Genomic DNA, 8,152 nt, shown 5'->3' on the forward strand with positions numbered 1-8,152 from the left:
GACTGGGAGTTGCATCTGCCCCTCATTAGCAGGTGACTTCCGCTGACATCTCATTGGCCAGAATTGTGTCACGTGACCACCCTAACCTTTACCATAGGCTGGGAAATGTGGTCTTTCCTCTGAATTTACTGACGCCCTGAGTATATTGACAGTCTATTATGAAAACACAAAGGGAGAATGAATAGGAAGACCCCAGCAGTCCCTGCCACACCCAGAAAAGACTTTGCCACTTGGACTTGGGTGGCTTAACGTACACTGATTCCCTTGAAATACCTTTTTTTTTTTTTAAAGATTTTATTTATTTATTTGACAGAGAGAGATAGCGGAGAGCAGGAACACAAGCAGGGGGAGTGGGAGAGGGAGAAGCAGGCTTTCCACAGAGTGGAGATCACGATGCGGGGCTCGATCCCAGGACGCTGGGATCATGACCTGAGCCAAAGGCAGATGCTTAACGTCTGAGCCACCCAGGCACCCCTTGAAATACCTTTTATCTAAGGCAGGGCTTGAATTTTGACCTCACCCTTTTATCTGTAAAGCCAACTACATAAATTTCTTTGATTAATAAACTTGAGTTTGCAATGCACACCTGCCAAAAGCCCTAGCTGAAAAACTAACATAAAAACTGATTCAAAACAGGTGGATCCCAAATAACTCCAAAAGAGGCAACTATAGGGGCACCTGGCAGGCTCAATCTGAAGAGCATGTGACTCTTGATTCTGGGGTTATGAGTTCGAGCCCCACATTGGGTATAGAAATTACTAAAAATAAATAAACTTTAAAAATAAAAAAAAATTGGGCGCGCCTCGGTGGCTCAGCTGGTTAGACGTCTGTCTTTGGCTCAGGTCATGATCTCAAGGAGCCTGCTTCTCCCTCTCCCTCTGCCTGCCACTCCCCCTGCTTGTGCTCTTTCTCTCTCTGTCAAATAAATAAATAAAATCTTTTTTAAAAAATAAAAATAAATTAGAAGAATTAAAAAGGCACCATAATATGACATATTCATAAGCCAGGATAATAATGGGGCTCCCACAAGAAGGAACACCCAAAGAGATACTCTTCCAAAAATAAACTCCTAGAGAAATACTGTAAAGTGTATAAGGAAACCCAACACCATGAGAGCTAGCTAGCAGATGCAACAAATTGTGAACTAGAAATGGTAAGACAATTTGGAACAGACTTTAAAATGAGTATGGATAAGATCCACCTACAAAAATCAGTATCATTTCTTTTCTTTCTTTCTTTCTTTTTAGTATCATTTCAGTAGCACTGTAATACCCACTTAAAACATAACTTTAGGGGTGCCTTGCTGGCTCAGTCAGTAGAGCATGTGACTCTTGATCTCTGTGAGTTTGAGTCCCACATTGGGCATAGAGATTACTTTTTAAAAATTCAAATAGGGGCACCTGGGTAGCTCAGTGACTTAAACGTCTGTCTTCAGTTCAGGTCATGAATCCCAGAGTCCTGAGATTGAGCTCTGTGTCAGGCTCACCACTCAGTGGGGAGCCTGCTTCTCCCTCTCCTCCCAGCTTGTGGTCTCTCGCTATCTCTGTCTCTCTCTCTCAAATAAATAAATAAAATATTTCAAAAAAAATGGGTGGAGCAAGATGGCGGAGGAGTAGGAGACCTGGACTTCGTCTGGTCACAGGAATTCAGCTGAATAGGGATCAAACCATTCTGAACACCTACGAACTCAACAGGAGATTGAAGAAGAGAGTAGCAACAACTCTGAACAGAGAAGCGACCACTTACTGGAAGGTAGGACGTGCGGAGAAGTGAATCCGAGGCGATATTCGGGAGGATAGACGGCGGGGGAGGGGGCCTCCGTCGGCCGCTTCTGGCAAGTGCTAGAGCCGCGGAGCACAAAATCGGAACTGTTAGAAGTCGGCTCCGCTGAGGGACGTCGCTGCAGTGGCTAAGCGGGGGGGTGGAATCCTCCCGGGACAGTGCGGTCTCAGGACCCTCGGGGTCACAGAAAGACCGGGGGTGCCTGAGTGCAGCAGAGCTCCCAGGTATCGGAGCGAGGAAGCCGGCTGCAGAGACGGAGCCGAGGTGCGGGCTCTCAGCCCGGGGTGGCCATAAACTGTGATCTGCAGCCCAGTCGGGCCACTGCTCCTCCAGCAGGGACCCAACAAGCAGCAGATCCGGGGAGACTCCCCTTCCTCCCCCGGGAGGAGCGGCACGGGAGCGCACCGCAGGGATCTGCTGGGTTTGGAGACTCCACACGGGGTCGGGTGCCAGAGATACAAACGCTCGGTCACAGGCCGGGTGAGCACGGAGTGCGGCCGGAGACCAGGGACACGGGAGTGATTGACTGCTTTTCTCTGGGGGCGCACTGAGGAGTGGGGCCCCAAGTACTCAGCTCCTCCAGGCAGAGAGTGGGAGGCCACCATTTTAACCCTGGTCCTCCAAAGCTGTACCAAGAGCTTGCAGGGAACAAAAGCTCCTGAGAGCAAACCGGAGCAGCTTGCTTAGCCCAGACCGACAAGGGCGGGGCAATTCTGCCTCCGGCAAAGACCTTTGGGAACCACGGCAACAGACCCCTCCCCCAGAAGATCAGCACGAACAGCCAGCAAGCCAAGACCAAGTTTACCGATCAAGGAGAACGGGAGAACTCCAGCGCTAGGGGAATACTGCACATAGAATTCATGGCTTTTTTACCATGATTCATTAGTTTTTCAAACCTAATTTTTTTAACTGTTTTTTTTTTTAATTTTTCTTTCTCCCTTTTTCAACCAACATCTTATCAATCCCTTTTTTAAAAAACATTTTTTATTTTTCATTTTTAGAGTCATATTTTATCCCTTCATAGTAGTTACCCTTATTTTTGGCATACATATATAAGTTCTTCTCTCTTTAAAATTTTGAGATACAGTTTCTTCTAACAGATCAAAATATACCCTAAACCACTAGTGTATGGCTTTGTTCTAGTCTCCTGCCTGATCACAGTCTCTCCCATTTTTTTTCTTTTTTCTTTTTTTTTAAATCGTCTTCTTTCTTCTTTCAAACAACTTCTTATCAATTCCGTTTATAAAACCTTTTAGAAGTTTCATCTTTACAGTCATCTTCCATCCCTTCATTATATCAACCCTTATTTTGTACATATATAAGTCTTTCTTCCTTTAAAATTTTAGGAGGCACTTTCTTCTAACAGACCAAAATACACCCAAAATCCAGTGTGTGGCCCTGATCTATGCACTAGCCTGATCATATTTGATCATATTCTGTTTTTTTTTGTTTTGTTCTGTTTTTGTTTGTTTTTATCTTTTTCTTTTTTTTTTCTCTTTCTTTTTTCTTTCTTTCCCTTTCTTTTCCCCTGGTTTCAGGTCTTTTCTGATTTGTATAGAGTATATTTGCTGGGGACGTTGTTAACCTGTTAGCATTTTGTTCTCTCATGTATCTGTTCTCCTCTGGACAAAATGACAAGACGAAAAAAATTACCTCAGCAAAAAAAACAAGAAGTAGCACCGTCTGCCTCAATACTGACATTAGGACGATGTCGGACCTAGAGTTCAGAATCATGACTTTAAAGATACTAGCTGGGCTTGAAAAAAGCATGGAAGTTATTAGAGAAACCCTTTCTGGAGAAATAAAAGAACTAAAACCTAACCAAGTCGAAATCAAAAAGGCTACTGATGAGGTGCAATCAAAAATGGAAGCACTAACTGCCAGGATAAATGAGGCAGAAGAGAGAATCAGCGATATAGAAGACCAAATGATGGAAAATAAAGAGGCTGAGAAAAAGAGAAACAACTACAGGATCACGAGGGCAGAATTCGAGAGATAAGGGATACGATAAGATGAAACAACATTAGAATAATTGGGATCCCAGAAGAAGAAGAAAGAGAGAGAGGGGCAGAAGGAATATTGGAGCAAATTATAGCAGAGAACTTCCCTAATGTGGGGAAGGAAACAGGCATCAAAATCCAGGAGGCACAGAGAACCCCTCTCAAAATCAATAAAAATAGGTCAACACCCCGACATCTAATAGTAAAACTTACGAGTCTCAGAGACAAAGAGAAAATCCTGAAAGCGCTAGGGAGAAGAGATATGTAACCTACAATGGTAGAAACATTAGATTGGCAACAGACCTATCCACAGAGACCTGGCAGGCCAGAAAGGACTGGCATGATATCTTTAGAGCACTAAATGAGAAAAATATGCAGCCAAGAATACTATATCCAGCAAGGCTGTCATTGAAAATAGGAGAGGTAAAAAGCTTCCAGGACAAACAAAAACTAAAGGAATTTGCAAACACAAAACCAGCCCTAAAAGAAATGTTGAAAGGGGTCCTCTAAGCAAAGAGAGAGCCTAAAAGCAACATAGATCAGAAAGGAACACAGACAATATACAGTCACAGTCGCCTTACAGGCAATACAATGGCACTAAATTCATATCTTTCAATAGTTACCCTGAATGTAAATGGGCTAAATGCCCCAATCAAAAGACACAGGCTATCAGACTGGATTAAAAAACAAGACCCATCAATATGCTGTCTGCAAGACACTCATTTTAGACCCAAAGACACCCCCAGATTGAAAGTGAGGGGGTGGAAAACCATTTACCATGCTAATGGATACCAAAAGAAAGCTGGGGTGGCAATTCTTATATCAGACAAGTTAGATTTTAAAACAAAGACTGTAATAAGAGATGAAGAAGGACACTATATCTTACTTAAAGGGTCTATCCAACAAGAAGATCTACCAATTGTAAACATCTATGCCCCTAACATGGGAGCAGCCACTTTTATAAGGCAATTAATAACAAAAGCGAAGAAACACATTGACAACAATACAATAATAGTGGGGGACTTTAACAGCCCCCTGACTGAAATGGACAGATCATCTAAGCAAAAGATCAACAAGGAAATAAAGACTTTAAATGACACACTGGACCAAATGGACTTCACAGATATATTCAGAACATTCCATCCCAAAGCAACAGAATACACATTCTTCTCTAGTGCCCATGGAACATTCTCCAGAATCGATCACATCCTAGGTCACAAATCAGGTCTCAACCGATACCAAAAGATTGAGATTATTCCTTGCATATTTTCAGAATACAGTGCTTTGAAACTAGAACTCAATCACAAGAGGAAAGTTGGAAAGAACTCAAATACATGGAGGCTAAAGAGCATCCTACTGAAGAATGAATGGGTCAACCAGGAAATTAAAGAAGAATTAAAAAAATTCATGGAAACCAATGAAAATGAAAACACAACTCTTCAAAATCTTTGGGATACAGCAAAGGCAGTCCTGAGAGGAAAGTATATAGCGATACAAGCCTTTCTCAAGAAACAAGAAAGGTCTCAAATACACAACCTAACCCTACACCTAAAGGAGCTAGAGAAAGAACAGCAAATAAAGCCTCAACCCAGCAGGAGAAGAGAAATAATAAAGATCAGAACAGAAATCAATGAAATAGAAACCAAAAGAACAGTAGAACAGATCAACGAAACTAGGAGCTGATTCTTTGAAAGAATTAACAAGATTGATAAACCGCTGGCCAGACTTATCAAAAAGAAAAGAGAAATGACCCAAATCAACAAAACCATGAATGAAAGAGGAGAGATCACAACCAACACCAAAGAAATACAATTATAAGAACATATTATGAGCAACTCTATGCCAGCCAATTAGATAACCTGGAAGAAATGGGTGCATTCCTAGAGATGTATCAACTACCAAAACTGAACCAGGAAGAAGTAGAAAACCTGAACAGACCTATAACCACTAAGGAAATTGAAGCAGTCATCAAAAATCTCCCAAGAAACAAAAGCCCAGGGCCAGATGGCTTCCCAGGGGAATTCTTTCAAACATTTAAAGAAGAATTAATACCTATTCTCCTGAAACTGTTCCAAAAAATAGAAATGGAAGGAAAACTTCCAAACTCATTTTATGAGGCCAGCATTACCTTGATCCCAAAACCAGACAAAGACCCCATCAAAAAGGAGAATTACAGACCAATATCCTTGATGAACATGGATGCAAAAATTCTCACCAAAATACTAGCCAATAGGATCTAACAGTACATTAAAAGGATTATTCACCATGATCAAGTGGGATTTATCCCTGGGCTGCCAGGTTGGTTCAACATCCGCAAATCAGTCAACGTGATACAATACATTAACAAAAGAAAGAACAAGAGTCATATGATCCTCTCAATAGATGCAGCAAAAGCATTTGACAAAGTACAGCATCCTTTCTTGATCAAAACTCTTCAGAGTATAGGGATAGAGGGTACATACCTCAATATCATAAAAGCCATCTATGAAAAACCTACAGCGAGTATCATTCTCAATGGGGAAAGGCTGAGAGCCTTTCCCCTAAGGTCAGGAACGCGGCAGGGATGTCCACTCTCACCACTGCTATTCAACATAGTATTAGAAGTCCTAGCCACAGCAATCAGACAACAAAAAGAAATCAAAGGCATCCAAATCGGCAAAGAGGAAGTCAAACTCTCACTCTTTGCAGATGATATGATACTGTATGTGGAAAACCCAAAAGACTCCACCCCAAAACTGCTAGAACTCATACAGGAATTCAGTCAAGTAGCAGGCTATAAAATCAATGCACAGAAATCAGTGGCATTCCTATACACCAACAACAAGACAGAAGAGAGACAAATCAAGGAGTCTATCCCATTTACAATTGCACCCAAAACCATTAGATACCTAGGAATAAATCTAACCAAAGAGGCAAAGGATCTGTACTCAGAAAACTATAAAATACTCATGAAAGAAATTGAAGAAGACACAAAGAAATGGAAAAACGTTCCATGCTCATGGATTGGGAGAATCAACATTGTGAAGATGTCAATGCTACCTAGAGCAATCTACACATTCAATGCAATCCCCATCAAAATACCATCCACTTTTTTCAAAGAAATGGAACAAATAATCCTAAAATTTGTATGGAACCAGAAGAGACCCCGAATAGCCAGAGGAATACTGAAAAAGAAAAGCAAAGCTGGCGGCATCACAATTCCGGACTTCCAGCTCTATTACAAAGCTGTCATCATCAAGACAGTATGGTACTGGCACAAAAACAGACACATAGATCAATGGAACAGAATCGAGAGCCCAGAAATGGACCCTCAACTCTATGGTCAACTTATTTTTGACAAAGCAGGAAAGAATGTCCAATGGCAAAAAGACAGTCTCTTCAACAAATGGTGTTGGGAAAATTGGACAGCCACATGCAGAAGAATGAAACTGGACCATTTCCTTACACCACACACAAAAATAGACTCCAAATGGTTGAAAGACCTAAACGTGAGACAGGTGTCCATCAAAATCCTAAAGGAGAACACAGGTAGCAACCTCTTCGACCTCAGCCGCAGCAACTTCTTCCTAGAAACATCGCCAGAGGCAAGGGAAGCAAGGGCAAAAATGAACTATTGGGATTTCATCAAGATAAAAAGCTTTTGCACAGCAAAAGAAACAGTCCACAAAACCAAAAGACAACCGACAGAATGGGAGAAAATATTTGCAAATGACATATCAGATAAAGGGCTAGTATCCAAAATCTATAAAGAACTTATCAAACTCAACACCCAAAGAACAAATAATCCAATCAAGAAATGGGCAGAAGACATGAACAGACATTTTTCCAAAGAAGACATCCAAATGGCCAACAGACACATGAAAAAGTGCTCCACATCGCTCGGCATCAGGGAAATCCAAATCAAAACCTCGATGAGATACCACCTCACACCCGTCAGAATGGCTAGAATTAAGTCAGGAAACGACAGATGTTGGCGGGGATGTGGAGAAAGGGGAACCCTCCTACACTGTTGGTGGGAATGCAAGCTGGTGCAGCCACTCTGGAAAACAGTATGGAGGTTCCTCAAACAGTTGAAAATAGAGCTACCATATGATCCAGCAATTGCACTACTGGGTATTTACCCCAAAGATACAAATGTAGGGACCCGAAGGGGTACGTGCACCCCAATGTTTATAGCAGCAATGTCCACAATAGCCAAACTGCGGAAAGAGCCAAGATGTCCATCAACAGATGAATGGATAAAGAAGATGTGGTATATATACACAATGGAATATTATGCAGCCATCAAAAGGAATGAGATATTGCCATTTGCAATGACATGGATGGAACTGGAGAGTGTTATGCTGAGTCAAATAAGTCAATCAGAGAAA

Source organism: Callorhinus ursinus, unplaced genomic scaffold (genome assembly GCF_003265705.2).
Source record: "Callorhinus ursinus isolate GAN/ISIS: 27379988/994484 unplaced genomic scaffold, GSC_fseal_2.0 scaffold52, whole genome shotgun sequence".
Classification (NCBI taxonomy): domain Eukaryota; kingdom Metazoa; phylum Chordata; class Mammalia; order Carnivora; family Otariidae; genus Callorhinus; species Callorhinus ursinus.